General features: G+C 47.6%; 1 protein-coding gene across 4 annotated transcripts in view; it reads right to left on the bottom strand.

Annotated features, from left to right (window-relative positions):
- Positions 1–19136, bottom strand: part of TMEM184A (transmembrane protein 184A) — a 36500-nt gene extending 17364 nt beyond the window's left edge. For 2 of the 4 annotated variants that reach the window (XM_040441036.1, XM_040441039.1), the window contains exon 1: positions 18942–19136. The gene's annotated coding sequence lies outside the window, so the exon portion shown is untranslated. Of the gene's footprint in view, positions 1–4802; positions 4924–18941 lie in introns of those variants that run through there. The other 2 variants (XM_040441040.1, XM_040441037.1) reach the window with 2 other exon arrangements.
- Between the last annotated feature and the right edge of the window lie 8663 nt (positions 19137–27799).

Raw genomic sequence — 27799 nt, 5'->3', positions numbered from 1 at the left:
CAATTCACCGCATACAAGCAATCCCTCCTCATATTCAAATCCTCACTTACTTATGCAAAACAGGCCTACTTCTCATCTCTCATATCTTCCCTGTCACACAGCCCTAAACAACTTTTTAGCACTTTTAACTCCCTTCTCCGTCCCCCAGCCCTCTCCTCTCTTCTCAAACAAAAGATAGTCAACATCAGAGAAAGCTTTACTACACAGTCCCCACAGACCCTCTACACAACTGCTCAGTCCTCTTCTCCCAAAACCCGCTTCTCCATCATTACAGAAGAAAAACTCTCCACTCTACTCTCCAAATCTCATCTGACCACCTGTGCACTTGACCCAATCCCATCCCACCTCATCCCTAACCTCACCACAGTGTTTATCCCAGCCCTAACTCATCTCTTCAACCTATCACTAAACTCTGGTGTCTTCCCCTCTGCTTTTAAACATGCTACCATTACACCCATCCTCAAAAAGCCTTCACTTGACCCATCTTCCTTGTCCAGTTATCGCCCCATATCACTTCTTCCGTATGCCTCAAAGCTACTTGAACAACATGTCCATTTAGAACTGTCCTCCAACCTCTCCTCCTGCTCCCTCTTTGACCGCCTACAATCTGGCTTCCGACCCCACCACTCGACCGAGACTGCCCTTACCAAAGTCACCAATGACCTACTGACAGCCAAAACCAAGAAACAATACTCTGTCCTCCTTCTCCTTGACCTGTCCTCTGCCTTCGACACTGTTGACCACTCCCTTCTGTTGCAAACTCTCATCTCTTGCCATCACTGACCTGGCCCTCTCCTGGACCACATCATACCTCACAGACCGGACGTTTAGCGTCTCCCACTCTCGCACCACCTCCTCGTCTCATTCCCTCTCTGTTGGTGTCCCGCAAGGCTCTGACCTAGGACCCCTGCTCTTCTCTATCTACACTTTTGGCCTGGGACATCTCATAGAGTCCCATGGCTTTCAGTATCACTCCTACGCTGACGACACACAAATCTACCTCTCTGGTCCAGACATCACCACCTTACTATCAATATCCCACAATGTCTATCTTCTATATCATCCTTCTTCTCCTTTCGCTTTCTAAAACTTAACATAGATAAGACAGAATTCATAATCTTTCCCCCATCTTGTTCAACCCCCCCAACAGATCTATCCATCATGATCAATGGCTGCAGACTCTCCCCGGCAGGGCCGGCGCCACCAGTAAGGCGAACTAGGCAGTCGGGCGCCCGTTTCGGTTTAAAAAAAAAATGTTGGTTATAATATGGGTTCAGGCGGCCGGCCGGCGGCGCCCCTCATGCTGCGCTGCCTGAGCGGCTGAGGCTGAGCGCTTTGCCGCTCTAAGAATCTCCGGCCGCCGGCGCCGCTCAGTGATGACTGCTCTGCTGTCGTCACTGAGTGACTAACTGCGTCGTCTGCTGCTGTGCTAGCTTACCTGGCTGGCTGTGGCTGCTGGGCTGCTGAGGGTGGAGCGGAGGCGGAGCTCTGCCGCCCTCCCTGAATGATCTTGATCTGGACTGAACCACCTGACCCCTCCCACCTTGAGCACATCACGTGACGCAGAGAGAGGGGTGGAGAGATTCAGGCCGCACACTGAGCAGCAGTCGAGCAGCCAGCCAGCCAGCCAGCCAGCCACGGCCACGGTCCAGCAGTCCCACCACCAGCAATTTGCCTCCCCCGACCCCCTGTGAGGAACCAGCGTAGGCAGTGCCTAAATTGCCTTCTCCTAGTTCTGGGACAGAACAGAAGTGGGCTCCAGACCATCCTACCTGGATTGGAGTGCAGGACAGGTGCAGCTGCTTTCTTCTTCCCCAGGACGGACCCCAGGGCGACATTGGTCACAGTGAATGGTGTACTTACTACCGTGTGTTTGTCTCCAGGGCCAGTCCCCAGAGCCAGACTGCAGCCAGAGACGAGAGACCAGCTCATCTTATTGTCCTGGACTGGTAAGTAGTCAGTAGACAATGCAATATGTTTATTATTTACTGTATTTTTTGCCTTATAAGACACACTTTTTCCCCCCCAAAAGTGGGGGGAAAATGGCCGTGCGTCTTATAAAGCGGATTGCGGATACTTCGCTGGCCGCTATGCTGCACAGCGCGGCCAGCGAAGTATCAGTGTGGAGGGAGGAGGCGGGGACACTTATGGCGGGGCCCGGTGCAGTGACTCTACTCTAATACACCGAGCCCCGCAGCTGTTAAGTGCATTCAATCCGAATGGGTCTGCAATTACTGTACTGTACTTACTGTAGTACCTTATGTATAGCATTAAGATGGCGCAGACCGGCAGCTCCCTCCTCATGCGCCGCCTGCCTGCTTATCTCACTTTATGAATGAACAGGCAGACGGGCAGGCGGCGCATGAGAAGTTCCTGCGCAGTTCCCTTCTCATGCGCCGTCTGCCCGTCTGCCTGTTCATTCATAAAGTGAGATAAGCAGGCAGGCGGCGCATGAGGAGGGAGCTGCTGGTCTGCGCCATCTTAATGCTATACATAAGGTACTACAGTAAGTACAGTAATTGCGGACCCATTCAGATTGAATGTACTTAACAGCTGCGGCGGGGCCCAGTGTATTAGAGTAGAATCACTGCAACGGGCCCCACCATGAGTGTCTTTGCCTCCTCCCTCCACACTGATGCATCTGATGGGGGATCTGTAGATGACACTTATGGGGATCTGTGGATGACAGAAGTGTCATCCACAGATCCCCTCCCATAACAGTGCGTCATCCACAGATCCCCTCCCATAACAGTGCGTCATCCACAGATCCCCTCCCATAACAGTGTGTCATCCACAGATCCCCCCCCATAACAGTGCGTCATCCACAGATCCCCCCCCATAACAGTGCGTCATCCACAGATCCTCCCATAACAGTGCGTCATCCACAGATCCTCCCATAACAGTGCGTCATCCACAGATCCTCCCATAACAGTGCGTCATCCACAGATCCTCCCATAACAGTGCGTCATCCACAGATCCTCCCATAACAGTGCGTCATCCACAGATCCTCCCATAACAGTGCGTCATCCACAGATCCTCCCATAACAGTGCGTCATCCACAGATCCTCCCATAACAGTGCGTCATCCACAGATCCTCCCATAACAGTGCGTCATCCACAGATCCTCCCATAACAGTGCGTCATCCACAGATCCTCCCATAACAGTGCGTCATCCACAGATCCTCCCATAACAGTGCGTCATCCACAGATCCTCCCATAACAGTGCGTCATCCACAGATCCTCCCATAACAGTGCGTCATCCACAGATCCTCCCATAACAGTGCGTCATCCACAGATCCCCTCCCATAACAGTGCGTCATCCACAGATCCCCTCCCATAACAGTGCGTCATCCACAGATCCCCTCCCATAACAGTGCGTCATCCACAGATCCCCTCCCATAACAGTGCGTCATCCACAGATCCCCTCCCATAACAGTGCGTCATCCACAGATCCCCTCCCATAACAGTGCGGCATCCACAGATCTCAGTGAAGCCGTGGGGGGGGGGGGGCGCCAATTTTTATCTTGCCTAGGGCGGCAAAAATCCTTGCACCGGCCCTGCTCCCCGGTCAGCAAGTCCGCTGCCTTGGAGTGACCTTGGATTCTGCCCTTTCCTTCCGACCGCAAATCCAAGCCCTTTCCACCACCTGTCGCCTCCAACTCAAAAACATCTCCTCTTATCGCCTCTTCCCACAATCGACTCCAGGATTTCTCCCGTGCCTCCCCCACACTCTGGAACTCACTACCCCAACATATCAGACTCTCACCTACAGTGGAATCCTTCAAAAGAAACCTGAAAACCCACCTCTTCAGACAAGCCTACAACCAGTGACCCTGCTGCCTCTATACCGCCACGACCAACTTCACCCGCACCTACTGTGTCCTTCTCCCATACCATGTAGATTGTAAGCCCTCACGGGCAGGGCCCTCTCTCCTTCTGTACCAGTTTTGTAACTTATCTTGTTTATGATTAGTGCAATTGTCTGTATTATGTATGTGCACCCCTTATCATATGTACAGCGCTATGGAATGAATGGCGCTTTAATAATAAATAATAATAATAATTATAATAATAATAATGACCTGTGAATGGGGTCTATGTCCACACATTGAGGGTGAAAATCCTAAGTCACTGCAGTAAAAATACCTACATTTGACTTATAATGGGTTCTTTCATGGTGTCCGACATTTTATTGTAAAAAATAGTGCAGCATGCGGCACTTTGACGGAGGCTCAGGATTGCCAACCATTTGTAAATTCATGGACAGTCTGAAATTTGTGTCCGTACAAAAAAAAATAAAAAAATGGATGTGTTCTGGCTACATGCAGCCACCACTAGGGGGAGCCAACTGCATACTGAACTCAACAGGAGCTGTATAGCTCTGAATGCAGTGAGCGCCCCCTAAGGAACTCTGGAAGATACCAATATACCAGTGTGGTTCAGTGATAGGTCCTTTGGTAGGTATCCGACTGATCATGGTCGCATGGTGTGTAAAATCAATACCTTATGGCTCAATACTGCCGAAGACTGCCGCCAAGGGAGTACAAATTATTTTATTGATTGCTGCCTACATACTGTATCGCACATTTAAGTGGATTTAAGAACCTGTTTTTCTAGGAAAAGGTCAGAAATGTCTCACCGGTTGGACCTGTTCAGTACGGGATTTGCCGCCTGACAGTACCGAGCGGATGTTTTTAGTAAGCTCCACTCATAATGCTTTTTCTTAGCACCCACTTCTCAGGTACCAGTGCTCGCCAGGAACTTGGTGGTAAATATTTAACCGCTGCCCTATTATTAACTTACTTGACACCTCCAGGTTCCCAGCAGATAAAACACTAGTGAAAAACATCATGGACGTCATACAGGATATTGAAGCATGTAAAATGCCTGGTAGGGAGGTGGCGGACCATCACGGCTGCGAGCGAAGTCAGAAAGGTTCTTGTATTGCCCAATAATGAGTGATGCATCCAGTCAGAGACCTTAAAGGGATTTGTCCAGTTTTTTGGACTTTGTTAACGCCCCCAGCCTGTTGTACAAATCATACTCGCCTGCTCCTCGCAGCTCCGCTCTGCTTCCCTGGATCCCTTCAGTGGTCTTCCTGTCTCTGTCCTGTAAACTACTGGGTGGACAGGGCCATCTGCACCACTGCAGCCAATGACTGGCCTCAGCGATGACGTGTCCACACATCACTAACAATAAAGGCAGCTCTCCTTTATCACACACTGCTCCGCATGTCACTAGTTATCGATATTGCTCCCCATGGTTCCCCCGTTTTTCACATGCTGCTCCCCATGCCCCTTTTTATCACATACCACTCCCCATGGTTCCCACCTTTAACATACACACTGCTCCCCATGCCCCCCGTTGTCAAATACTGCTCCCCATCATCCCCCTAATTTTATCACATTCTCCGACCCATGATCCCTCCGTTTTTCACATACTGCTTCCCATGGTCTCGCCTCTTTTTCAGATTCTGCTTCCCATCATCCCCCTACTTTTCCCCACGATCCTCCCTCCTTTGTCAGATACTATTTCCCATGGTTCCCCCTTTCTCACATACTATTCTCCATGGTCCCCCTTTTCCTAATTCCCCACCCTTCCCCATGGTCCTCTCCCCTTTCTGACACGCAGCTCCCCAAGGTGACCCCTTTCTTACACAGAACGGTCCATCTGCTTCTGTGGCCTCCTACACCTTCCTATCTGTGCCTTCCTGCTCCATCCCCTTCCAGCCTGTGTCCTTCTCCTGTCTGCTGGTGTTGAAGGACCTTTTTCATGTGACTATTTCCATGTAATGTCACCAAAGGTCCTTCACCCATTTTTGTTTTGTTTTTGAGACGACTGGAGCAAAATTGCTGCAGAACCACTGCAATTTTACCTGAATTTTCCCATAAACGCACTAGAAATAATGCAGTTCTGCTCAAATTGTGGCAGTATCACGGCAGGGTTATCACAATTTTGCGCTTATCGCATTTTAAAAGAGATGGGCCAACCGGGAATCTGCTTGGTAGGGTAGATTGCTAGTGCCGGCCTGAATCCTAGTACCCTCTGTGTATAGTTAGGGGTTGTTGCTTAAAAAAACTATGGAAGCAATCTTATGCCGTTTTGTGTATACGGCTTCTATGCAGACCTATAAGTTTCCATGATTACGTTACCAACAAATCCTGTGTATTGGGATCCTGCATCGTACTCTACTTCTAGATCACCTACCAAATGTGTGTTAATGAGGGTACGGCTACACCACGACATGCATTGCGCAATACAAAAAAAATGTGCGACTTGCAGTCGATCGAGTATTTTAGAGCTGTTGTTTTGGCTGTGAAAACAGTCAAGTCGTGTGGCGCACAACTTACATTAAAGTCAATGGATGAAATGTTGCATGAGACACGTGACCAGCGACACAAAAACCAGCATTTCTGGATTTTTTGCAACTGTGGCGTCCCAGTATGTCACATGCCACATTAGGACACTATTGACAATCTTTACATGAAGTGTCGCGTACAGCCGTGCCCAAAGAGGGGTAAAGGTGAAATGTATCGCCAATACAGTCATGGTCTCTCCAGGCAGCTTTGAACCCGGAGGTGGGTGGGGTGGTAGGGTGTCACATTTTGAAAGACAGTACATTAGAATCTGAATTTGATAACGTGAATTGGTGCCAGCCCTGGTCTCCTCCATCATCCCAGTAGGAGGACTGGGATATGTTAAAGCACGGTAGATATTTGCTCCTTTTCATTCTGAACGGTAGCTTTGCATAGGGTAACAATGCGAGATCCCATCCTGACAACTTCACCTCCTCTGGCGTTTCAAATTTCATCTCATTCTTTGCATTAGGTGGGTGCAGAACTGACGATCAATATGTGTCGTGGCGCCAATGTGACATTTCAGCGGTTCCAAGTGTCAGTGACCTAGACAGATGAAGCAACAATGTGCAGGGCAAAACATATTTACTCAAAGAAGTATACATATTCCTGCTCGGCTATTTTTGGATTTCCCATAGCAGTGAGTCGAGAGGTGTCTAAGCATGTGTGTTGTCCTCTTCCTTCACTGTTATGGCACTTCTGCTCACGCTCATTGGCTTTATTTGTATTTACCATAGCAGTGAGTGGAGAGGTGGCTAAGCATGCGTTTTGCCCTCTTTATTCACTGTTATGGCACTTCTGCTCACGCTCGCTTGGCAATAGGGCCCCTTAGCCACCATGTGCCGTTTACTACACTGGTTTTGGGCCTCTTTGGGCACCTATGTGACTCCAATCTCTGCACCCATATAGCTACTCCCTGCTCCAGGGTGTTTGCCACTGCAATTGCAAATCCGTACAGAATGGGGAATTGCTATTTATGCGATTCCCTGATGTATTAGTCCAGGCCACTGAAAGGTAAAAAAAAAAAAAAAAAGGCACATATGCTGTATTATCTCAAGGCTATCATAAATATAATGCATATCCAGGCGATATCATTGTGCAGTGGACTGAGGACGGGGGTGTTTTAGGTCAGGCTGGTCATGCCCCCAGCTTCATGTAATTAATAGTATAGATAAGCTTCATTAATGTTTGACTTCTGCTGTAGGTTGGGTCTATGAATAATTCAATGGTCTGTGTCTGTAACTCATCAGCGATCATCTTCCCCAAGGGAGGAGGAGGAGGAGGATGACTTGTTACTATTGTCAGTCCTGGTGTAATGCATGTCGCCTGCCTGTAACTAACCCTTACCCTCAGCCATGGCCCATGGCATCGTCACCGGTCTGCATGCTTACATTACACTTCCCAAAACGATTTTTTGGTTGTGGTTGTTTCTGGGAAACCTGGGTGACAATCAGTATTGTCGTAACTATTTCTCACAAATGCAGTTGTTGCCCAGCTTTCCCAGACTTCTGAAGGGCAAATATGCCTAGTTCTATGCTAAGACATCTATAGGAGGAACTGCTAGGATAGCAGCGGCTAGGGGGTCAAACAACTTTTGGGGTGCCTTCTCCACTCAGAGGTGCTAGGTTAGTTGGGTATCGCTGTGGATGATGGGGGGCAAGGTTAGGAAAATGAATGCAGATCAGTGGTAGACCAAGAAGTGTCCTGACCCCATTCCAAGTTCTGCTCACCCTGAAGGCCACCTCATCTAGACAGTCTACTTCTGGCACCCGGGCACAGTTCGGGTAGACCTGTACCATCACAGCCTGTGCTAGGCTAAGATTACATGGGATGCAGAGATATAAGCCGTGCCCAGGCCATGGCACATGAGAGGTGGGGGCCCTGGTACAGATTTTGCATTTGGGCCAATGAGCTTCAAGTTATAGTTTGGATCTTGCCATTGCCCTAATAGAAATACAATATCTATCCGGCAACAGGAGCCAATATTTATCATACAAAAACATTGTATCTTACAATACATGGATTCTAGCTGCTGCAGAACCTCTTGTAAAGATAAATCAGAAGCAATTATATGTATTGATGAACCTTCTGTTCTTAAAGGGTTGGTGGCAATTTTTAAAATACTCCTCTATCCAAAGGCATAAGAGATAAGAGTCTGATCCGGCCGACTACTGGGCCCCCCACCGATACTGAGAATGGGGGACTCGTGTCTCCCCATATGAATGGAACAGTGCTTGAGCATGTGCCCTGCCGCTCCATATATCTCTATGGGACTGCCGAAGATTGTCAATTACAGCGGTACTATAGCAATTGGGGCAATCATCAGTGATGGCCAGTTCGCAGTGTTCGCCGACGAACACATGCAATCTGCCATCTTTATTCCCAAGCCCGGCGATGCAGAGGTAAGTCCTTACTTGTGCCTACGCCGCGAGCCGCTCTGAAACACATGCGGTCACCGGGAGCAGGCAGTTCCGAGAACATTGGTGTGAGAGACATGAGGTCTTCTTTGACAGTTATTACTGTTAAAGGGGTTTCCAAGAATAGAAGACCCGACACCTGGCATCTCCTCCAAACAGCTGGTTACTGACTCCAGCACCATCTGCCAGCCACAGCACCTAAACGCTCTGCCTCGCACCCATACAAGGGCACCAAAACTACCATCAGACAGGAACCCCAACATCAGGGTGTGCCCTGAGGGAAGAAAGGGTGCGTCCTCCAGTCACTGCCCCTGCCCTAGGGAGCATTGGTGTTAGGATGCCACTGTAAATAAATATCCACCACCCACTCCCATCTTCTGCGGGTTGCGGATCATGGAGAAGATACATGGATTGATTGTTTGGTAGACATCTAAGTGATGCAATCAATCCACAAGGTATTTATTTAATGCACAAGCCCAACAGAAGAGGATCTTAGTGGTTTTCTATTGTGTTTCTTATCTTTCAAGGCTTTTATAGATTTGGTCGACTTTGATGTTCGTTTAGAGGAGAGGATGACATTTTGTACTGTCAAATACAAACAGGAAGTCAACAATATTGAATCCCCTGCAGTCAATATAGTCGTACATTCCAGGCATGCCTCTTGTACCATCCACCGGAGTGACATTGACCGCCCTAATTCATCATTTTATTCTCGAAATAAAAAGTTGGGCTTAAAGGAGCATAAAAGGCTCAGTTCCCACTGACATTGGAGGCTTCGATATGAGCCTCTATCAACAGTTCAGTCTGTCAGGTACCCCATTGGATTCCACTGTAAGTCAACTCGGGGGGGGGGGGGGGGGGGTATTTTGGCTACTGGGATCCATTTTACAATTGATCCAACATAGCCTTATGGCTTCCAATAAGGATGCAAGTCACAGTGAACAGAGCCTAAAAGAAGGAAGAACATTTTATACACGGTGGATTGATTAGGGACCTGCCTTCACAAACATCACCACCCATTACTGGGTTTTGAAGGTCTGAACCCAACATCTAAATGTGGCAAATCCATGATGGCAAATGGTGGCAACATGATTGTGAAAAGTGGAGAATATCCATAAAAGCCAAGGTAGCGATTTACCCAACACCCAGTAGTTCATAAAGTCCTAAAAACCACTTAAAAGGGTTGTCTTACCAGGAGAAACCAACCACCTTGAGGATCAGCCTATTGTTGTGGGCCTAACTACTGGAACATCAGGTAATCAAATGTAATGGAGGAGGAGAAATGTGGTATTACATGACATGTAGTATATGAACAGACCAGAAGAGGGGTGCTCTTACTTAGAGACTCTCCGATCTGACTCAGAGGGGTCTTTGAGCAAGACCCCATTGTATGATGTCAACATGCTCCAAAAGGCGATAGTAATATTTTGTCTTTATTTGTAAAGATGTTGGCACGTTTCTACGTGACTGGAGCGTCCGTTTGAAATTAAAAGTGACGTTTGCACCTGCCGCCATATTGGTTGTCACTTTTTTAAGAGCTTCTAGGTAAGGCATGAAAAAGTTACCCTTTGTACAGCAAGAAATATAAAAATTCTGGTGCCCAGCTCTTCATGCCCCCTGCTACTCACTGACATCTCTTTTTTCATATAGCAATCGTTGACATGGACGGGAGCCAGGAGCTTGTGACTCTGAGGACTCCCAGATGTGCGCTCTGCACTGAACAGGTCCAGTGCTCAAATTTTAGCAAAATGCCTGGGTCAGTTCAAGTAAGTGAACCAGCATTTTGCTAAGGGTGTCAGAACTAGGTAGTCAGGGAGAGTGGACAAATGCAGTGGGCAAAGCAGAGGCAGAATCAGAAGTCCATGTTGTGCTGGAGTCCTGTTTCTGCGGCTGCCCCACTCTTTTCTGCAGGCACAGGCGCTGTGCTACTCACCCTGCTGTTTGGTACTGCTCTTCTCTCTCTGGCCATGGATGTTCTGGCCGCCAGCATCTTCTGCAGGCTACAGCCTTCATGTCTACTCTGTAGTCCTGCTGGCCTGTTCCTTAGGGACTGCCTTCGCTTTCGGCTACTTAAAGGGCCAGAAAGTGCATCCAAATCCTTCCCCAGCCAGTATTTATGACTATTTAGGGCACCCAGTGGGAGGTTGCCTGAGCTTTAGGTTACCTAGTCTCTAGTTACCAGCAAGTGTCATGCTCTGCCTGATTATCTGTGTACTGAATTTCAGCCTGACAACCGGCTCCCTACCTGCCTGCCCCTACCTTAGCCTGTTGTCCCATTGCCACCTGCCCTGACTTCAGACTTGTTTCTCGGATTCATTTTACTTTGCATGCCCTGACCTCGGCCTGTTAACAGACTACGTATACTGCCTGACCCCTCGGTGTCTCTGACCTCATGGGTCAGCTACCCTGTTGTGAAGTCCAGATCCCTGAACAGGGGTTAAAACCAGGGGACTGCCAGAATAATGCCCTTAAAGTTAGCACAAAGTCCACACTCACTGCCCAGAGGTCAAACTAGAAAGGCGGGAAAAAAAATCCAGGGGGCATGGCAAGAGTCCAACACAAAGACTGTGAAATCCAAGAAAGACAACTGATACTCAGACAAGGGTCAGGAGGCCCTTACTTGCTTAAATAAGCTACCAGAACTGAATAGAGTCCAGCTGCCATGTCCTGTTCCCAACACCACTGCTGGCCATGCTAACAAGATGCAGGAGGATGGTGCCGGAGCGAGGAGCCATTATCACTGGACTGACAGCAGGAATGAGAGGAAGAGCTTAGCCCAAGCCCTCAAATCATTCTCTATCTCCTCATGCTTTATTAATCAGATTTTTTACAAGTAAATCTAGATGGACAACCTCTTTTATTTTCCTAGGATGTTTTACTGAGGTACGAGGTTTAGTATTCCAGTCCTGGTGCCCCCTCCTCACTCCATAACACACACAACTGATGTTACACTGACTAAAGCCTGTCAATGTTTGCAGTGGCCTTCACCTGTACACTTTGGAGTGTGGGTCTGTAATATCAGGTCACAGTTTGACTGAAAAGCACTAAACTACTCCAGTAAGCGTGTCCACAAATCACACATGCCGACCTTTGTGTGGAAAAGAGTGTTAACAGGATACGCAAGCGAGAGTAGAGGGTAAATAGTGCAATGTTTAACTAGGTCTACATAATGAAGTCAAAGCCTACCTACTCAAGGTAGAAGTGGACCCTAAGGTGGAAAATATCATGCTACCTCCGTCTGAAGAAGATGTAAGCACATGGAAGTTTCTGTCAGGGACATCCATTTTTAGAAAATCTGATGGTGGATCCGCAGGTTACAATATGAATTGGTTCTGGGACCATTTTAACTGGAGACCGCAACACTAGTCTAGTCATTGGTTCCAAAGCCTCCAAAATGTCTTCCCAAATTAAGAATGTAAGACATGTGGATTTCTAATAGAGAAAGAAGCTTTTAGCAAAGGTTTGCTACCCCTTTAAATTATCCTCCGTGATTCTATGTGGGTTCTGGAGTTCTAGTCATCCACTCTGCCGAAGAAAAGCTGATTGTGCTTACGAACCACCAGCACATCCTTTTACTACTGGAGTCAATCTTTAAATGAACTAGTGAGATCCTCAAAGGTACCGATTTGGGACTTATGATTTTGGTGGCATCCACTTGTGACCTAGTGTGCAAGGCAACAGCCTGACAAGTGCCCAGGTGGAAAGTTATAACATTATACACTCACCTAAAGAATTATTAGGAACACCTGTTCTATTTCTCATTAATGCAATTATCTAGTCAACCAATCACATGGCAGTTGCTTCAATGCATTTAGGGTTGTGGTCCTGGTCAAGACAATCTCCTGAACTCCAAACTGAATGTCAGAATGGGAAAGAAAGGTGATTTAAGCAATTCTGAGCGTGGCATGGTTGTTGGTGCCAGACGGGCCGGTCTGAGTATTTCACAATCTGCTCAGTTACTATGATTTTCACGCACAACCATTTCTAGGGTTTACAAAGAATGGTGTGAAAAGGGAAAAACATCCAGTATGCGGCAGTCCTGTGGGCAAAAATGCCTTGTGGATGCTAGAGGTCAGAGGAGAATGGGCCGACTGATTCAAGCTGATAGAAGAGCAACGTTGACTGAAATAACCACTCGTTACAACCGAGGTATGCAGCAAAGCATTTGTGAAGCCACAACACGCACAACCTTGAGGCGGATGGGCTACAACAGCAGAAGACCCCACCGGGTACCACTCATCTCCACTACAAATAGGAAAAAGAGGCTACAATTTGCACGAGCTCACCAAAATTGGATTGTTGAAGACTGGAAAAATGTTGCCTGGTCTGATGAGTCTTGATTTCTGTTGAGACATTCAAATGGTAGAGTCCGAATTTGGCCTAAACAGAATGGGAACATGTATCCATCCTCTGATGGCTACTTCCAGCAGGATAATGCACCATGTCACAAAGCTCGAATCATTTCAAATTGGTTTCTTGAACATGACAATGAGTTCACTGTACTAAAATGGCCCCACAGTCACCAGATCTCAACCCAATAGAGCATCTTTGGGATGTGGTGGAACGGGAGCTTCGTGCCCTGGATGTGCATCCCTCAAATCTCCACCAACTGCAAGATGCTATCCTATCAATATGGGCCAACATTTCTAAAGAATGCCATCAGCACCTTGTGGAATCAATGCCACGTAGAATTAAGGCAGTTCTGAAGGCAAAAGGGGGTCCAACACCGTATTAGTATGGTGTTCCTAATAATTCTTTAGGTGAGTATAATGGCTCTCTATATATATGACCTCCATATATATTTTCCAAAGAACCTACATAACGGCTACCCAACTGCATGCAAGCTTTGGCAGAATCTTTTTTGAAGGCCTGCAAGTCATTGTGACATAAATTCACTTCATTGTGATTCATAAACTACCTTCCGTCTTGCTTATTCTCAAGCTTTTGAGGAAATGCTACATCAACAGCATAGCGCGTGCGTTGAGCCTCTACACCAGTCCAGTGGTTGCGAAACTACTATTCTCAACCTTCAGGGAGTTGTAGTTTTACAATAGCTGGAGGGCCAGAGGTTATGGATTACTGATCCACACTGGATCCATCATTGGAGGAGGTCTACACTGAATCATGGATGTGATCTGTGTGCTGTCCGCATCCATGTGGCTTTTCTGCAAATTATAGAACAAGTCCTATTCTGGTCCGTTTTGGGAGTGAAAACATTTTGAAATGCCCATGGTCGGTGTCTGTATTTTGCGTATCAGCAGTTTGCAGAACGCAAAATGGATATGATAGTGTGCACGAGGTCTAAAGGGGTTCCTGTGAATGCACATGACTTGCCGACGAAAGGGGTCGAAGGCGGAGATCAGGAGTCGTTCAGGTGGTGCACAGTCAAGGAAATGCAATGCTGGAGCTCCAACTAACACCTATGTATGCACAACATGTTTCTGAGCATGAATGGGCTAAAACGAGAGATAACCAGTACCAACGAGAGATAAACAGCAATGGTACTGGTACTGGTTAGGTGAAACAGAAAGACAAAAAACTGGCTCACCAAGTGGTGGAAAATCTAGGTCTGGTCAGATGGACCCAGGTTTTTTTCTACACCATGCTGATGCGGGTTAGAATTCTATGAACCCTTCCTTTCAGACTAGTGTAATGGTGTGGGCAATGTTTTCTTGGCACACCCAGGGTCCTCTAAAACCTGTGGTTGGACATTTGGACAGTAAAGCTTGTGGCTGGCTAAGTTCATCCTGTCATAGCAGAAGGACACTGCACCATGCTACAAGGGTCATGGACTGGTTCCAGAAACACAACCAAGTTTTCCTTGCTTCCCTGGCCTTCACAGCCTTCCAGATCTCATAGAGCAGTGTTCTTCAACTCTAGTCCTCAGGGCCCGGTCATGATTTGAGAATATGCCACAGAATGAATACCTGTAGTAAATCCTGATGCATTGACACTAATTGTATCACCTGCTGAATACTAAGGAAATCTTAAAAACATGACCGGCAGTTGGGCGATGAGGACTGGAGTTGAGGAACACTGCCATAGAGCATCCTTGGGACAAGGTAGAACAGGCTGTTCAGAGGATGCCAGTACTTTATGGGTACTGACATGAGCAAATAGTCCTGCAGAATGGTCTCAAAATCTAGTGGAATCTCCGCCATGATGAATTGCTGTGGTTCTGAAGGCCAAAGGAGGTCCAAAGTGCTGCTAGATAGGTGTCTCTAGCAAAGTGCCCATTCAGTGCATGTAATCTACGTGTGCATGCCATCCCTAGAGCAGAAAATTATATGTCCATACAGATCTACCTGCCATTCACAGGGCCACCCATACACATGGGCTCCTCTTTCTCACTTCCTACAGATGCGGTCCTCAACATTTACACCGAGGGACCAGAATTTGTATTAGAAGAGAAGCGTCCATGCGTCTAGTGCTCTGGTATTTTAGCCTCCTTTATAAAAATCCTATAAATTCCTGTAACGACAGATAATCCGGAATGGATTATGGGAAGGCCACACCTGACTGATGTACGGTACAACAATATAAACTCACACAGGTGCTCCCAACTCTCCGGCAGGGAAGACACAAGCCGTCATGAAAGCTGCATGACCCAGTGATGATACAGGGAGGATTAGCATCACCCCTCCCAGCCGCCACTCTCACACCTGCAGGTTCAAAACCAGTATAAAACAGAGATTCCCATTATACGAAGATGACGAGTGTTGCGCGTGGCAGAACAGTTCCCAGCAGATGCCTAAAAACCAAGCGACGCGTTGGATGCCCACCCTTCTTCCTGGACCCATATTGTTGACACGTCCCTATATAATTCTGCTTATTATCTCAAATGAAGGCACCGTTGGGGGGTTTTGATTACCTTGGCCTCCATTTAACTGCTGGGCCACCACCTTGCAAAAGCCCTGTGGTCTCATGTACATATCACCCCCTTGGGTCATGCTTTTTGTACAGTCTACAATGAGTCCTATGTGACCACTTACGATTAGTCAAAGCGCTCATAGGTCATATGACCGAGTACCGGTTTATTACATGACCGATGAACACAACCGGTCTTAAAGGGATCACCAGGAAATTCACTGTGACACCAAGCACAATGATACTTTTCACTAAGCAATCCATTCATACTGGACAGAAAGTACTTTTAAAGTTATTTTAATACATATGCAAATGAGCAGTTAAGTGCACTGAGGGCGGGCCCAAACTACTCTGTGCACCCTTGCTCCTCCCGTTTACTCTGCCAGCCCCTCCCTCTCCTGCTTGATTGACAAGACCAAGCAATATGGCTATGAAGGAACCTGGTCCTATCAAGAAGGAGAGGGAGGGACTGGCAGGGGAAGCAGGAGGATCAAAGGTGCACAGTGGCTTGTGCCCGCCCTCAGTGCACTTAACTGCTCATTTGCATATGTATTAAAATAACTTTTTCTGCAGGATGAAGAAAGGCCCGCTAAGGGCTCTTTCACACCTGCGTTATTGTCTTCCGGCATAGAGTTCCGTCGTCGGGGCTCTATGCCGGAAGAATCCTGATCAGGATTCTCCTAATGCATTCTGAATGGAGAGAAATCCGTTCAGGATGCATCAGGATGTCTTCAGTTCCGGAACGGAACGTTTTTTGGCCGGAGAAAATACCGCAGCATGCTGCGCTTTTTGCTTTGGCCAAAAATCCGGAACACTTGCCGCAAGGCCGGATCCGGAATTAATGCCCATTGGAAGGCATTGATCTGGATCCGGCCTTAAGCTAAACGTCGTTTCGGCGCATTGCCGGAGCCGACATTTAGCTTTTTCTGAATGGTTACCATGGCAGCCGGGACACTAAAGTCCTGGCAGCCATGGTAAAGTGCAGTGGGGAGCGGGGAGCATTATACTTACTGTCCGTGCGGCTCCCCGGGCGCTCCAGAGTGACGTCAGGGCGCCCCAAGCGCATGGATCACGTGATCGCATGGATCACGTCATCCATGCGCATGGGGCGCTCTGACGTCATTCTGGAGCGCCCCGGGAGCCGCACGGACTGTAAGTATACCGCTCCCCCGCTCCCCGCTCCTACTATGGCAGCCAGAACTTTAATAGCGTCCTGGGTGCCGTCGGTTCCGTCTTCAAATGCTTTCAGTACACTTGCGTTTTTCCGGATCCGGCGGGCACCTCCGGCACGGAAGTGCATGCCGGATCCCAACAACGCAAGTGTGAAAGAGCCCTAAGTAAAAGTTATCATTACATTCAGCTGAGCGAGCCCTACAAAGCATTGTCCCTAGTGTAACACGGAATTTCCTGGTGACCTCATCTCAAGGATTTACGTATTGATGACCTATCCTCCCGCCACCTTTGCTGATCAGCTGTACAAAGAGGCTGCTGAGCTCTGCGAGTTCTCAGACCCTCTTCCTAGGCCAGTGGTCACATGGCCTAGGTGCAGCTCAGTCCCGTTCAAGTGAATGGACCTGAGCTGCAATACCAAGCAACACCACTATACAATGGATGGCGCTGTGCTTGGTAAGCTATTAGAGGCCGGAGCACCGCGGCCTCTTCAAACAGTTGATCGGCGGGGGTACCTGAGGATATGTCATCATATAGGCGGTGGATTGCAATTTTTAATGACTGCTAATTAGTAAGTATCTTAATTTTTTTGCATTGAAGCTGGTCATAGACACGATATGATTCGTATGGAGCCAACCGGATAGCTCCTGTCCAGCAGAACATGGCTTGGATTTAACCTGTCTGATCCTTTGTTTCCCTCTAAGAAAAGCGGCGCCAGACATGTACGACACCTGCTTATGTACATCCCCTTGTGAAAACAGCGCGCGCTCTACGGTCTAAGGCCACCTGCACGAGTGTTGGTGAACGCACATAAGATCCGCACTCATTTCTGTGTGGATGTATGTGTTTCTGCAGCATATCCGCAATGTCTAACGGCGGTTCTTGGTGCTGATTTGATGCGGTTTCGCCGCAGATTTCTCGCTTCCATTGAAAAGGGTGAAATCCGTTGCTCAAACCGCAAACATATTTGACATGCTGCAGATTTTGAAAAAAAATCTACATAGTGCACATGAGATTTGTGTCATCTCATACACTTTGCTGGAACTGCGGTTTTTCTGCACGGGAATCCACGTAGAAGAAAAAAAAAAAAACACACGTATCCCGCATAGTGTGCAGGCGGCATAATCTGCATTTTTGGATCAGTGGTGGTGCCAGCGGTGCGACCCTCAGAGATCAGGCATCAATGTATCACAACAATGGGGGTCATTTATGAACATTTTTACGCCAGTTTTTTGCTGGTCAGAGTAGTTTTTACTCCAGGCGCACGGCCGGCTCGAGGTACGCCTTATTTATGATGAGGCAAATCCTCCGGCAGCGCAGGGGCGTAAAAAGCCGCTCTTTGTAAATGACCCCCAATGTGCCTTGAGGATATGTTCATACGCTGCGGACTTTGTGCCACAGACTCATCATAAAACCCCGTTAATATCTGTCGCGGTATCGTGTAGAGTAAGGCCCCTTTCACAGAGGCGTGACGGATTGGCTCCGGATGCGTTCAGTGAAACTCGCGCCATTTTGTCTGCGATTGCGTTCAGCTGTTCAGTTCTTTCCACGCGGGTGCAATGCGTTTTTTTCACGCGCGTGGTGAAAAACTGAAGAAGGTTTACAAACAACATCTCTTAGCAACCATCAGTGAAAAACGCATCGCCTCCGCACTTGCTTCCGGATTCGACGCGTTTTTTTCACTGAAGCCCCATTCACTTCTATGGGGCCGGGGCTGCGTATAAAGACGCTGAATATAGAACATGCTGCGTTTTTCACGCAACGCAAAACTGACGCGTGAAAAAAAAACAACGCTCATATACACAGACCCGTTGAAATGAATGGGTCGGGATTCAGTGCGGGTGCTATGCGTTCACGTCACGCATTACGCCCGCGCTGAAAACTCGCTCGTGTGAAAGGGACCTAAGGGATTTCTAACCATCCAGTACTAATTAATGCCAGAAGGCGGCTGATAAGGGACTGGAAAGTCCAGCCTGCTTTAACGGCTTCACATGCAACAAATCCTAAACCAAACGAGTCAGCGACTGGACCTGGCGCGGCGACTACGGTTTAGTAAATCTGGCACCTGACAGCCCAGGTGCGACCCTCGCCTCTGTACATTAGGCTGAGCATTACACATGCAGGTACTGTACCTCTGCGGATCCCGGTGTCCAGACTTAGGAGAGACTTCTGGATGTCGCTCAGTTTACCGGATAATCCCAAAGTGGAAAACTTTCTTTTGCTTCTGGAGCCGAATAGGATTCATGGAGATCTCTCTAGGGATCCGATGCGAGGACTCTTCCCTTCCTGTCTGCCATCTCCCCGCCTCCTGTGAGGTCGATCGCCCTGTTCTGTGTTACCTGCTCCCAGCTGTCACCTGCACTCCAGGCCACGCCCACCCTCACACAGGACACGCCCCTCTCTCCACAACTTTTGCTGCTCTCAGTGCTAAGGTGCAAATGAGTCACCGGCAAAATGACGTCTGCGGGGGAGACACATGATGGAGGACAAGGGGGATGTAGTGATGCAAAGTCAACCTCACGTTGTGCATTCATATTTGACGATGGCTTGGAAACATAAGCCTGTGTTCACACCACACGGAAATACAGTGCATATTACCCCAGGATTACAGTACTAGGCAAGTGGATGCGGTTTTAAGGCTACGTCTACACGACGACATTTGTCGCGCGACAATTTTTATAATGGCAGTCTATGGTGTCGTACTGCAACAGGCAACATGCTGCGACTGCGAGATGGCTTTTTCTGCGACTGTCGCGTCTCAGTCGCAGCATGTCGCATGTGGCGGTGCGACACCATAGACTGCCATTATAAACATTGTCGCGCGACATTGGTGCAACAAAATGCTGCGCGACAAATGTCGTCGTGTAGACCTAGCCTAAGGCTACAGGCACACCACCGGCCGTGCGCATTCCGCATCACGGATCTCGGACCCATTCACTTGATCGCGGAGATGCGGAACGGAGGCACGAATCGGAAGCCCCCACGGAAGCACTACTTCCGTGGTTGAGCCTCCGCACTGCAAAAAAAGTAGCGTGTGCACTACTTTTTTTTTTTTTTACGGTGCGGACCGTCGAATGCGGATCAAGTGAATGGGTCCGCGATCGGCATGTGGCTGCCCCACGGTCTGCGCCCGTGCATTGCGGTCCGCAGCACGGGCACAGAGCCCTAACGTTCGTGGGCATGTAGCCTAACAAATGTTCAGGATTTCGCTAGATGGAAATTTTTCAATCCTCAGCGCTTTGGTGCCTCCTGCAGAATTTCACTGCTCAGTTCATCCCTTTTCTGGGTATGTCCGCAAAGGACGTAAGTTGCAACGGAAAAATTACCTTCCTGTGGAATTTGCCTCGAAATCCATGTCACAGTTTGCATCATTTGTAGTGGATTTCTCCCTGTGCATTGCATGGCTGTGAAAGCTAAGGATTAAGCCCCATTCACACAACCGGATTTTTGGTCTGCCTCCGAACTTTTGCGGATCTCAGAGGGGCCACAAAAGATGCAGGCAACACTTCGTCCGTTCCGCGGCCCCGCACAAATATATAGGACATTTCTAGAGGAGTGTGAAAAAAATGGTCGTCATACAGTCGGCCGGTATCTGTGTTTTTGCGCACTGAAAAACGGATGCGGTTGCGTGCATGTAGCCCTAAGGGAAAGGGTCTGATCAGCAAACATCTGACCGACGGGGGCCCTGCCAATCACGAAAACTGGGTCCCAGTTGTGAGCGCAGTGGTTAGACCCGTCGCTGGTCAAGACACGTATCCCCCATCCTGTGGATGGAACAGCCCCTTTAATCTAACATGAAAGCGTTGAAGAGTCTGGAAGCAGTGATGGCCAGTTCGCAGTGTTCACCAGCGAACACATGCGGGATGCATCGCCGGACTTGTGAGTCAAGATGGCAGCCCGCATGTGTTCGCTGGTGGTGTAGAGGAAAACTGGCTTAGTTGCCCATAGCAACCAATCAGATTCCAGCTTTCATTCTTCACAGCTCCTTTAGAAAATAAAAGGTGGAATCTGATTGGTTGCCATGGGCAACTAAGCCAATTTTCCTTTACACTAGTTTTGGTAAATCTCCCCCACAGAGCTTGGCTGTTGTCAATAGCAACAGGTCATCTCTATACACACTTTGCCCCTAGCAACCAATCAGATTCCACCCTTCATTCTTCACAGCTCCTTTTTACTACATATGCATTTATACAGCAGAGGTAACAGTCAGAGATGAGCGAATTTCCGCTTATGAAATTCATTTACACTTTGTTGGTAAAAGGTGAACTGCGTTATGGATTCCGTTACCACGGACCATAGCGCAATTCTATGATGGAATGCCTTTAGAGGCATTCCGTTATTTATTCCGTCATAATAGAAGTCTATGGGCTGCAAAACAGATTCCGTCCCGTTTCCGTTACGCAGGGGAGTCCTCTCCTCCCCTGCATAAAGGCATTCCGTTATGCATTCCGTCATAGAATTACGTTATGGTCCGTGGTAACAGAATCCATAACGCAATTCACCTTTTACCAACAAACGAAGTGTGAATGAATTTCAAAATCTGACATTCGCGCATCTCTAGTAGCAGTAGTTGTATACATCTGTATGCAGGGAGCTCCATCTAGTGGCAGTGCAATGAGCCGGACCGTGGTACGGTTACATGGACGCCAAATTATGCAGTGGGTCCGGATATGGATATAATAATCTATAGTTTTTGTTCGTGACGCCAATTGCAGCGTGCGCAGGGTACAGTCTCAGGGCCCTTTAAGGTGTTGCAACTCACGTACCAGGTGAGGGATGCCAGAGTGGTGTGATGTCTCTGTGTGGTAGTGGCAATAGTGTCAACGGTGTCTCCTACCTTGGTACGGCTGGACTCCTGGATCCTGGCTCACTTGCAATAAATGAGTGTGTTGCTAGTAGGAGTAATTGAGGAACTTGGTAGCAATGAATGAGATCCAGACTTGGAATATAATTCAAATTGGTCTTTACTGGATGCAGCATTAATCCACATGAGATACAGCAATAGTCTTGGGTCCCAGCAGGTATTGGCAATGTATGGCAGGAATCTGTCTTCTGCTTCTATCATATGCCTGGAGAATAGGGCAGGAATTACTATCTTCTGCTGTGTATGGGACTGACTAGCTGAGGAGGAATTTGGCTTCTCCTGGTCTCTGGATAGTACTCACAGTTGTGCTCACAGGGTATGGTTCTTCCTGGAGTTCTGGAGGTGGCTGCTTGCTTGTCACCAGCTGAGGCTGAATGATAATCTTCGGTCTCAGCCGAGACAAGATTCTGGCTTGAAAACCCTAGAACTGGGAGCTCCTACCAGCACAGCCTTCCCCTAGCAGGGGTGGCTGGCACACTAACACTAACTTCCTTCCCCACCCATGAGGCAGGATGTGGGAACATTCCACACCTCCTCAAAGAGGGGGGAGCTAAACTGGAATGTACTATTCCAGTCTAGATATGCTAAACTGTTACTAAGGCCCTGCTGACACATTGCTGCCACCTGCTGGTGAACATAGAAAATGACAACAATATATGATTTACAAGGCTTCCAATGCACATTAGTGAGAATATAAAATAAATCACATTAGATGACCGTACAAATACACTTAGCAGGTTGTAGCGGGGTAAAAGCGTTTAGTAACCCCACTCTGGGATGTTACAGCAGCTGCAGGCAAACACCATGACCGTCTCATGGAAAGTATGGAGAAGATTACAGCGCTAGGCTCCCCTTCCCACCACAGTCCTTATAGCCAGGAGAGGCGTCTCAGCGTTAGCAAGCCAGGGATTGCAAGGAGTCGGCATCACACAGCGATGACTGTGCCGCATACACTGATCATTTTATCTATGAAGAGTTATAACACTGATCTCGTTCTTTCACATTGGCCAAATATTATCACAATCCTTGCAAACGAGAATATTGACCATAACTGCCCCTTTTTTTTAGTGAATCAGATGCCACTGCCGATAATATGTAGTCTGCACAGGAGTTGGAAAGCGAGATTAATCAGGTGTCTACTACTGCCTCTAGTGGCCAACATTAAAACTGCAATATTTGAGAATAGATCTTATTCTGAAAACAATTCAATACAATTAAATATTATTTATTTAAACATAAGGCTGCATTCAGACGACCGTACGTGTTTTTCGATCTGCAAAACACGGATACCGGCCGTGTACGTTCCGCATTTTGCGGAATGCACATGGTCGACCCTATGATAGAAATGTCTATTCTTGTCCGGACAAGAATAGGACATGTTCTACAGGTGAAACTCGAAAAATTAGAATATCGTGCAAAAGTTCATTTATTTCAGTAAGGCCTCATGCACACAAACGTTGTTTTGGTCCGCATCCGAGCCGCAGCTTTTGCGTCTTGGATGCGGACCCATTCACTTCAATGGGGCTGCAAAAGATGAGGACAGCACTCCGTGTGCTGTCCGCATCCGTTGCTCTGTTCCGTGGTCTGCAAAAAAAATATAACCTGTCCTATTCTTGTCCGTTTTGCGGACAAGAATAGGCAGTTATATTAATGGCTGTCCGTCCCATTCCACAAATTGCGGAATGCGCACGGACGCCGTCCGTGTTTTGCATATCCGCAATTTGCAGACCGCAAAACACACAACGGTCGTGTGCATGAGGCCTAATGCAACTTAAAATTTGAATATTGTGAAAAGGTTCAATATTCTAGGCTCAAAGTGTCGCACTCTAGTCAGCTAATTAATCCATACCCCCTGAGCAAATGGTACCTGAGATTGTGACTTTGGGGTTTCATAAACTGTAATCCATAATCATCCAAATTATAACAAATAAAGGCTCGAAATATCTCGCTTTGCATGTAATGAGTCTATCTCATGTATTAGGCTACTTTCACACTCGCGTTTGGTGCGGATCCGTCTTGTATCTGCACAGACGGATCCGCACCAATAATGCAAACGCTTGTATCCGTTAATAACGGATCCGTTTGCATTATTCATTAAAAAAAAGTCCGTCTTGACTTACATTGAAAGTCAATGGGGGACGGATCCGTTTTCAATTGCACCATATTGTGTCAGTGAAAAACGGATCCGTCCCCATTGACTTACATTGTAAATCAGGACGGATCCGTTTGGCTGCGCATCGTCAGATCGCCGCCAAAATGCTGCAAGCTGCGTTTTAGTGACCGTCTAAAAAACGCAACGGAGACCAAACGCAGCTAAAGTGATGCATTCTGAACAGATCCTTATCCATTCAGAACGCATTGGGGTTGAACTGATCCGTTTTGGGCCGCTTGTGAGAGCCCTGACACGGATCTCACAGGCGGACCCAGAAACGCCAGTGTGAAAGTAGCCTTAGGCTTATTGCACACGACAGTATATTTTCACGGTCCGCAAAACGGGGTCCCGTTTTTCCGTGATCCGTGACCGTTTTTTCGTCCGTGGGTCTTCCTTGATTTTTGGAGGATCCACGGACATGAAAAAAAAGTAGTTTTGGTGTCTGCCTGGCCGTGCGGAGCCAAACGGATCCGTCCTGAATTACAATGCAAGTCAATGGGGACGGATCCGTTTGACGTTGACACAATATGGTGCAATTTCAAACGGATCCGTCCCCCATTGACTTTCAATGTAAAGTCAGGAGTTAATATACCATAGGATCGGAGTTTTCTCCAATCCGATGGTATATTTTAACTTGAAGCGTACCCATCACCATGGGAACGCCTCTGTGTTAGAATATACTGTCGGATTTGAGTTTTCACGAAGTGAAAACTCATCTCTGAAAAAGCTTTTATGCAGACGGATCTTCGGATCCGTCTGTATAAAAACAAACCTACGGCCACGGATCACGGACGCCAATCTTGTGTGCATCCGTGTTCTTTCACGGACCCATTGACTTGAATGGGTCCGTGAACCGTTGGCCGTGAAAAAAATAGGACAGGTCATATTTTTTTCACGGACTCAAACCACGGATCACAGTCAAGGATGACAAACGGTGCCTTTTCCGAGTATTCCACGGACCCATTGAAAGTCAATGGGTCCGCGAAAAAAAACAAAAAACGGAACAACAACCGCGGATGCACACAACGGTCGTGTGAAAGAGGCCTTAGTTTGACCTTTTAAGTTGCATTACTGAAATAAATGAACTTTGCACGATATTCAAATTTTTCGAGTTTCACCTGTATATTTTTTACGGGGTCTCGGACAGGAACTACGGATGCGGCGAACACACGGTGCACTGTCCGCGTCTTTTGCGGCCCCGCTGAAATGAATATGGGTCTGCATCCGTTTCTGCAAAATTGCAGAATGGATGCAGACCCAAAAATACTGTCGCCTGAATGCATCCTAAGGGCTCGTGCACAAGACCGTCTGCTGGCCGTTCCGCGCGTAGGGGACTGCAATTTGCGGTCCCCAATGCGCGGCGACATCCGTGCGGCTGCTGCAGACAGATCCAGACCCATTCAACTTGAATGGGTCCGTGATCTGTCCGCACCGCAAAAAAGTAGCGCATGCAGAGGTTTTAATGGTACCGTCCCTTTAAAATCCCTTTTGTCTTCTTACACAAAAGCTACTTTCATTCTTCCCGGTATAATAAAGTTACCGGAGAGAAATCCTTCTTCATAGATGTTTCTCGGTGATGTATCTTCTTAGTCAGACTCCTTCGTGTTCCATTACTCTCACTAATCATTCGCGCAAGCTGTGGCGGCTGAAGCCATAAGCCCTTATTTTCCAGGATTACTTTACATTTTCTACTTTTGCTTCTCGTTCATTTTTCTTCTCCTGATATGATTCCCATTGATTCCGTTCATCATTCGTTTCGCGTCTCCCATTTATTGTCTGGCAGCAAATACGTTTTTATTTCCCCAGCAAAGAAACAGCTTGGATTACATAGAAATGCGAGACAGTAAAGCGTAATTATCACAAAACAAATAAAATGTTAGTTCCTGATTTATTTACCTTGAAGCGTAGCAGTGCTGACGCTGCGCGGCTCCCAGGTACGGCCACATTTCTCTGCTGCTAAGTCGGGACGACCAAGTGCCAAATGAAATAAGAAGCGAGTTATGAGTTATGTCATTTGCTTCGGCAGCAGCTGAGAAATGAAAAGCAAAAATTTTTAAAAAAAAAAACGACTTTATTTAACAATCGCAAGAGATGATTTCAGGTTTTAGATTTAATGGGGTTTATTAAATTCATATTAAAGGGATCTTGAGTGCAAGTTATCAACGTGGGATAGGTGAAGGTCCAACACCCCTTCCGATGAGAAGAACGAAGGGGCTCATTCACACGACCGTATTTATGGGTCCGCAAATTTGCGGAGCGGATGCTGACCCACTCATTTCAGTGTGCCGTCCACATCCGTAGTTCCGTTCCCATATAGAGCATGTCCTATTCTTGTCTGCATTTGTGGACAAGAATGGGCATTTTCTATGATGGTGAGAGCAAATTGCGGAATGCACAAGGGCCAGTATCCGAGTTTTGCGGATCCACAAAACACACTATGGTCGTGTGAATGTAGCCTTACTGGAGCAGCAGAGCTGCAGGAGGTGCAGAGGTAGCGCTCACACTCAGGCCCGGAGGGTGCTTAAAGAGGAGCAGAGGTAGCGCTCACACTCAGGCCCGGAGGGTGCTTAAAGGGTCCCGCTGTACCATAGGAGGCCCATACTATTAAAGCCGAGTGGTGCTTTGGGGTCCATGACTCTGATCCCTTACTGGATGGCGATGTAGTACCAGGCACAGACTCACTCTATCCAATCAGTGCTGCCATTTTCAGACTGTTCAGAGACACCCCCAACTGGTTACCTCCCCTCTGTACCCTTACTGAAGGCTAATAGCAATTCATTCATAACTTCTAGTAGAAATAATAGAGGAACGGTACAACATAGAGCCATAAGAATAGATGCCATAAGAATCGTTATTACATGGGGAATGCATGAAGCTATTAAAACAGCTGTGTCAGGAGCGGTGAGAGGTCCTCTTTAAACAATGAATCAGCAGGCGTTCTAGGAGCAGGACCCCCCACCCATTTGATACTGATGACTTTGGATAAGTCATTAGTATTAAACTCATGGACAACCCCTTTAACATCACTACAGCCAATGATTGGCTGCAGCAGTCTCAAGACATGCAGATACATCACAGCTGGAGGCAGGGGCCTGGGGAAGAGACAGCACCAGAGTGTCACGGCAGTGGTAAGGTGTTACTCCCTTTGTTATTACACTGTCGTACATGGTTTTAAAAAAGGCATCTGTCAGCAGTTTTGTACCTATGACACTGGCTGACTCGTTACATGTGCACTTGGCAGCTAAAGGCATCTGTGTTGGTCCCATGTTCATATGTGCCCGCATTGCTGAGAAAAATGATGTTTTAATATATGCAAATGAGCCTTCAGGAGCAACGGGGGCGTTACCATTACACCTAGAGGCTCTGCTCTCTCTGCAACTGCTGCTCCCTCTGCACTTTGATTGACAAGACCAGGCAGTGAAAACGTCATGACACCTGGCCCTGACAATCAAAGTGCAGAAGGGCTGGCGCTTGCAGAGAAAGCAGAGCCTCTAGGTGTAATGGTAACGCCCCCATTGCTCCTAGAGACTTATTTGCATATATTAAAGCATCATTTTTCTCAGCAATGCGGACACATATGAACATGGGACCAACACGGATGCCTTTAGCTGCCAAGTGCATATGTAACGGGTCAGACAGTGTCATAGGTACAAAACTGCTGACAGATGCCCTTTAAAAAAAAAATGTCATGGGGTTGGCCACCTGTTTAAAATCTTCATGTGACTAGTAGGACATTGAAGAAGTGAGTTTTCTATAGGACCACTACATTCCTGCTTATCTTAGACAGGACATGGTGGTGACCCCGTCTCCACACCTACTGGTCCCATAAAAAAAATACTTTGCTTTAGGTATTTGCTCTCCCCTGTGTCATAAATCAAAGCATTATTTGCACAACTCTTCGGTAAAGTTCTTATTACAGACGCACCGGCTTCTTCTTCATCTTCGAAGTTTGCATAGAACAAGGGTGTGAAAGC

This window comes from Bufo bufo, chromosome 7 (genome assembly GCF_905171765.1).
Source record: "Bufo bufo chromosome 7, aBufBuf1.1, whole genome shotgun sequence".
Lineage (NCBI taxonomy): Eukaryota > Metazoa > Chordata > Amphibia > Anura > Bufonidae > Bufo > Bufo bufo.
The sequence above is the reverse complement of the archived record's forward strand: the minus strand, read 5'-3'. Positions and strand labels throughout refer to the sequence as shown.